General features: G+C 31.9%; 1 non-coding gene across 1 annotated transcript; it reads left to right on the top strand.

Annotated features, from left to right (window-relative positions):
* Window positions 1-4,768: 4,768 nt before the first annotated feature.
* On the top strand, window positions 4,769-4,840 carry TRNAD-GUC (transfer RNA aspartic acid (anticodon GUC)). The gene has a single exon. It is a non-coding gene; the product is annotated as a tRNA-Asp (tRNA).
* The last annotated feature ends 1,160 nt before the right edge of the window (window positions 4,841-6,000 follow it).

Here is a 6,000-nt window from a genome sequence, read left to right as displayed (position 1 = left end):
AAAAAATCATATTTCCTATTTATTTTTATTATAAAATTCGTTTTTAATTTCTGAAAATTCTAAAAATTAGTATTTTAATTCCGAAAATTATTTTTAATTCAAAAATAAATCTGAATTAATTAGTTAATTAATTTCAATTAATTTTTAATTGATTAATTGGTCAATTAATTCGAAAATTAATTGATTAATTGATTTAATTAATTATTAATTGATTTTAATTACTTATTTAATTAGATTTAATTATTTAGAAATGATTTAAAAATTCCGAAAAATAGTTTCGAGCTTTAAAATATTATTCTAAATTATTTTCAAGGCTCGATAATTATTCTAAAATTATTTCGGAGCTAGAATTGGCCAACCGAACCCTGTTTATTACTCCAAAATTGATCCAACGACCCGTTTTAATTCCGAAAAATGTTTTAAAAATCATTTTAAGTAACCGAAAGCATGTTTATGACCCGAGACTTCTTTATAAATGGGATGACATTGATTATTTAACGTGTTATGTGTTATATGTGACTTGTTGGTTGACTGTCGGTCTATATGTTCGGTGATTACTTGTTTATAGCGTAACTTTCAATCCGTTAATCGGATTTGAGTAAAACGAAGGGTAGATAGAAGTGTATGTCGAATAGAATGGTATGAGTTAAATATTAATAGATACTTATGATGCCTAGCAGAGTAAGCAAGGCGTAAGAAAGAGAAGCAGGTGTCAGAAATAGAATTGACATGTAGAAAATACCGCAAGTGATCAGAGGATAGAAGCGAGGCATAAGAGAAACAAACGAGTGATTGTTGAATGGGGTCATTAGACAAGTACAAGTGAAGTTGAAATCGATTATGATAAGGCAAGTATTTCTAAACCTTTCTCAAAATACAATGCAAATATTTCTAAATTCTCTTGTGACATATTGTTAATACCCAAAATAGTTCTGTTTTATACTGTACACATTTGAATCCTTCAGCCTTGAACCTGAGCCACAACATTTGATCTTTGAGCCGTAAGCCTTATTCTTTGTAAACCATTTCTTGTTGGTTTACCAGATACTAAACCACACAAATAAGATACTACTCCACAAATATATATCCATCATATATACAAAACACTAGAACAGAATTGTTTACACATACAGAAACTTTTATACTCAACCATACCTTGCGATATCAAAGTACTAAAACCTTGTAAAAACACTATTCATCTAATATCCGATTATCCTACCGGCTGTAGGCCACTTCTTTTATGTATTTTGACATACCCTTTTTGGTAACTATGAATTTTTACCATGCTCTTTTACAAATGTTTTATGGTTATTGATTATGATCTGGTTTTATTGAACTCTATTGTTTATCATATTGAAAGCTTTTAGAATTGGATAGTTTTCTTTGTGTGGACCAGATTCGTGGTCAGACCATATCGATGGTTAAGTTAGGCCAATGTGTGCCTTGGATCCAGTAGTTAGAGCAGTGCTGTGTGCTTTGCTCGAGGTTAGTGCGTGACTGATCAGCAGCCTAACCTTGGTTTTAAAAACTTAAAATGAATATCCAATTCTATTGACTGTTTAACAGGAAACTTGATTCTTTTGAATCACCTCGTTTATTATTGTTTAACCTCAGTTATTGATAATATGACTTGCTGAGCTAGTTAGCTCACTCTTGCGAATCTTTTTATGTATTCTACAGTTAAGAAGGATACGGTTGATAGCGAGGTTTCCCAGTTCAATGTTCGAGCTAGGATTCCAGATTATGATTGATCGAGCTAGCAAAAGCTTATGGCAGTAGTGAGATAGCAAGGTTGAAGAATAATTTTTTTTACCAGTTGTAAATTAAATTAGTTGGGATATGGTAAGTTGTAATAAAAGTTAAGGTGGTGGCTTATTGTCATACTTTAACCTGTTGCGATCCGTGGTTATGTAAAGCAGGGTCATTACAAATAATATTTTATATATACAGGTTTATATATTGATTATGTGTTGTGGACCCCAAACTTCTGACCCGGGTTTGGAGGACGCCACAAATTCGGTATGGGATCGAGATATTATGTATTTGGTTGAGTCCCGGAATGAATGTCTTTAATTTAAAATATTTTAAGTTAATAATTTTAATTTAATTAAATATATAATTTTATTATTATTTTAATATATTTTTGGTTTATATATTTATTTTGATATTAAAAAATTACATTTAAATGCTTAAATAAAAATTAAAATAGTAGTTATGAAATTGATTCTCGTACCGCTCTCTCGTAACCACCTCCCCACTTGGGTACCAAAAGGATTTGAGGAATGAGTATTAAACTTCTTTTTAACCACGCAGCACGAATTGACCGACCTGATTTCAGAATTTGGCCTGATTCCAGATTTTGACGAACCAAACAACCCATTACTAATATTTTAGCTTTTTAAGAGAGTTAATTATAGAGTGGTGACTAGTTGTCAATCCTGCTAAATTTCACCATTAACTAATCTATTTATACTAAACTTACTAAACTATAATAGCTAAAACAGGGTTTGGTTATCCTTTTTAAAATTATTATATAATAATTAAATAAGTGTAAATAATTTCTTTTAGAGAATGCACACGCCACGGCACGGACGCCTCTGCAGTTCATTCCCTCAGCAATTCATTCTACACACTCTCTCTGCAGTTCATTCTCTGAGCAACTCATTCTGCACACGGCCTTTTGCACCGCTACCGCTTCATATGCGTCACTCTATACATACAGGTCTTCCACTTTGTTTGGATTTTATCATTACAATTAGTTCAAATTCTCAGGATTCCACATGAACTAAATTCTGCTTTGAATTAGTTTAAATTGATTTCTTTTGTTATCTACTGTTGTTTTCTTGCTTCTTCGAATTAGTTATGATTCTTTAAAATATTTTTATTTCTTTTATATTGTTTGATAAAATGCCAAAGTCAAGTATATTTGAGGGTAAGAGATTAAAAAACGTGGTAAGAGTTGTTGCCCCTCAACCATAATCTTGGTTCCACCCTGGTTGCGTTATTACCTCCGCAATAACCAATAAACATATAAACAGACACAAAATGGGAGACAAAGTACCTAATAATATGATGATGATGATGATATAAATTAAAGAGTATGTACCCACAAACATAATTTCATCAGTACCCCAACCCGTTCTTATAAAAAGAGCAAGGTTTGAAGTCCGAAAAGAAACTTATGTGTTAGTTCAATCTAGCAGGAAAAAAAAACTAATTTCTAAGTTTCCAAGCAAAGATATTGTTGATAGCTTAGATATTGGTTTGTCTTTGATATTGGGTTGTTAGGTTATCAGCTCTTCCGGAATATAAGATGGTGGACATTGAACAAAAAGGAGGTTGTATATGATGATATTAAGTCCTATTACCTTGAATTTGTGATAGAGCCATTAATCTAGCATAAGTAGTATAATATATGATCTAATTAAGTTTTTTTACTATTTTGAGGTCATTAGTTCGTAAACACTTTCACAGTGTCAATTGTGACCACACTAACTGATTATTGATAGAGTATATATTTATATATATTTTAAAGGATTTTATTCTCATATTTAAAATATTACATTATTAATTGGATATTATTAATTAGATTTTATTATTTTATGACAGGAAATAAAGAATTCCCAACTTTATATGGAATTGGGCTTATTTGGACTTAAATCATAAGGAAATTCGGATTTATTGGGCTCCACGCGCATACATCACTATTTGGGCCGTAACTTGAGTTCTAGACATCAGAATTGGGCGATCTTATAGTCCACGCGAAGCTAACATAATTATCTACAGTTTAAAAGAGTCCATCATCAAGAATCCAACTGGAGAAGCCCAGAATCAGGCCTGGAAGACAGCCTACGAATTTTACATCAAAGTCCAATTTATTTTGGGAAAGAAAAAAAAACTCTTTATTATATATTAGATTTTATATATTGTATAGAGAACAAGAACAGAACGTATTAGAGAATAGTTAGATAATTGCAACTCTTGAGAGAAGGGATAGAAGCATCTTGAGAGGGAGATTGGAAGGAGTGAAGGGATTCGTCCGGATTTCAAAGAAACTCTTCAAGTTGTATTCTCTCTATTCAAATTCTTAACTCATGATTTATGGTTTTAATATATAATTGTTTTCTTCATATATCATGAGTAGCTAATCCCTTAATCCAAGAGTTGGGTAGAATTCTTTGGCTTGTTGTGTTTATTTAGTTGTATTGTGATTTTCTTGTGATTTATAATCTGTCATTGAGGGCTTAACACAATTGAGGGAGTCGCGAACCTTTGATTGTATCTATAGGAATTATAACGAATCGGGAGAGGAGTTTTAATTCTAGTACATGATATGATATACACAATTTAAGTATTGGATCGGGAGATTAATATACAAATTATGAAACATGTCATCCTTGGTTTTTAATAGTCTATAATTGTACTTTGTAGGACCATGAGAGTGAATTTCAAGGGATAATTGTAAACACTATTATCTACCTTGGGAGAGGATTTTATAAATATTAGAAGGATTGTTTTTAACAAAACAAGAGACACAAACTAGACATTCATGATAACCATTGAAGAACCCTTATTCTTGGATTGTTTCTCTCATATATCTTATATAACTTTATTTGTTTATTAGGTTAAATTAGTGGATAGTTAAAACACCCATAAAATTATTCTCCACACTTCTGAACTGTAAGAGATAAAAGACTTGAAATTGGTGTTGATATTAGTCCTTCCCTGAGAACGAACTTCTAAAAATACACTTCAACAAATTGAAGGCGTCGTTGTAGTATAGTGGTAAGTATTCCCGCCTGTCACGTGGGTGACCCGGGTTCGATCCCCGGCAGCGGCGCCAATTTGTTGAATTAATTTTCAGTGTTTCGTTCACAGGGAAGGACTAAATTTAATACTAGTTCATGTTGTAATTCTTTTACAGTTCAGAAGTGTGGAGAATAATTTTATGAGTGCTTTAACTATCCACTAATTTAACCTAATAAACAAATAAAGTTATATAAGATATATGAGAGAAACAATCCAAGAATAAGGGTTCTTCAATGACTATCATGAATGTCTAGTTTGTGTCTCTTGTTTTGTTAAAAACAATCCTTGTAATGTTTATAAAATCCTCTCCCAAGGTAGATTATAGTGTCCACAATTATCCCTTGAAAGCCACTCCCATGATCCTACAAAGTACAATTATAGCCTATTAAAAACCAAGGATGACATGTTTCACAATTTGCATATTAATCTCCCGATCCAATACTTAAATTATGTCTATCATATCATGTACTAGAATTAAAACTCCTCTCCCGATTCGTTATAATTCCTATAGATACAATCAAAGGTTCGCGACTCCCTCAATTGTGTTAAGCCCTCAATGAAAGATTACCAATCACAAGAAAATCACAATACAACTAAATAAACACAACAAGCCAAAGAATACTATCCAACTCTTGGATTAAGGGATTAGCTACTCATGATATATGAAGAAAACAATTATATATTAAAACCACAAATCATGAGTTAAGAATTTGAATACAGAGAATACAACTTGAAGAGTTTCTTTGAAATCCGGACGAATCCCTTCACTCCTTCTTCCAATCTCCTTCTCAAGATGCTTCTATCCCTTCTCTCAAGAGTTACAATTATCTAACTATTCTCTAATACATTCTGTTATTGTTCTTTATACAATATATAAAATCTAATATATAATAAAGAGTTTTTTTTTTCTTTTCCCAAAATAAATTGGACTTTGATGTAAAATTCGTAGGCTGTCTTACATGCCTGATTCTGGGCTTCTCTAGTTGGATTCTTGATGATGGACTACTTCTAAACTGTATTTAAACTTTGATAACTGTGTTTCTTCAGAGAGAGATCATCACCAGCGCTTGAGTTTATTAAACGGACAATATGAGCAGGATAATTTCAGCATGAGCGTGCCAAGTTGTAAAAATATCACAGTGGTTAGAGCGTGTTCAGACATGAACATGCAATAAAGTTGCATGGGCATGC

This window comes from Apium graveolens, chromosome 3 (genome assembly GCF_009905375.1).
Source record: "Apium graveolens cultivar Ventura chromosome 3, ASM990537v1, whole genome shotgun sequence".
NCBI classification, from domain to species: Eukaryota; Viridiplantae; Streptophyta; class Magnoliopsida; order Apiales; family Apiaceae; genus Apium; species Apium graveolens.
The sequence above is the reverse complement of the archived record's forward strand: the minus strand, read 5'-3'. Positions and strand labels throughout refer to the sequence as shown.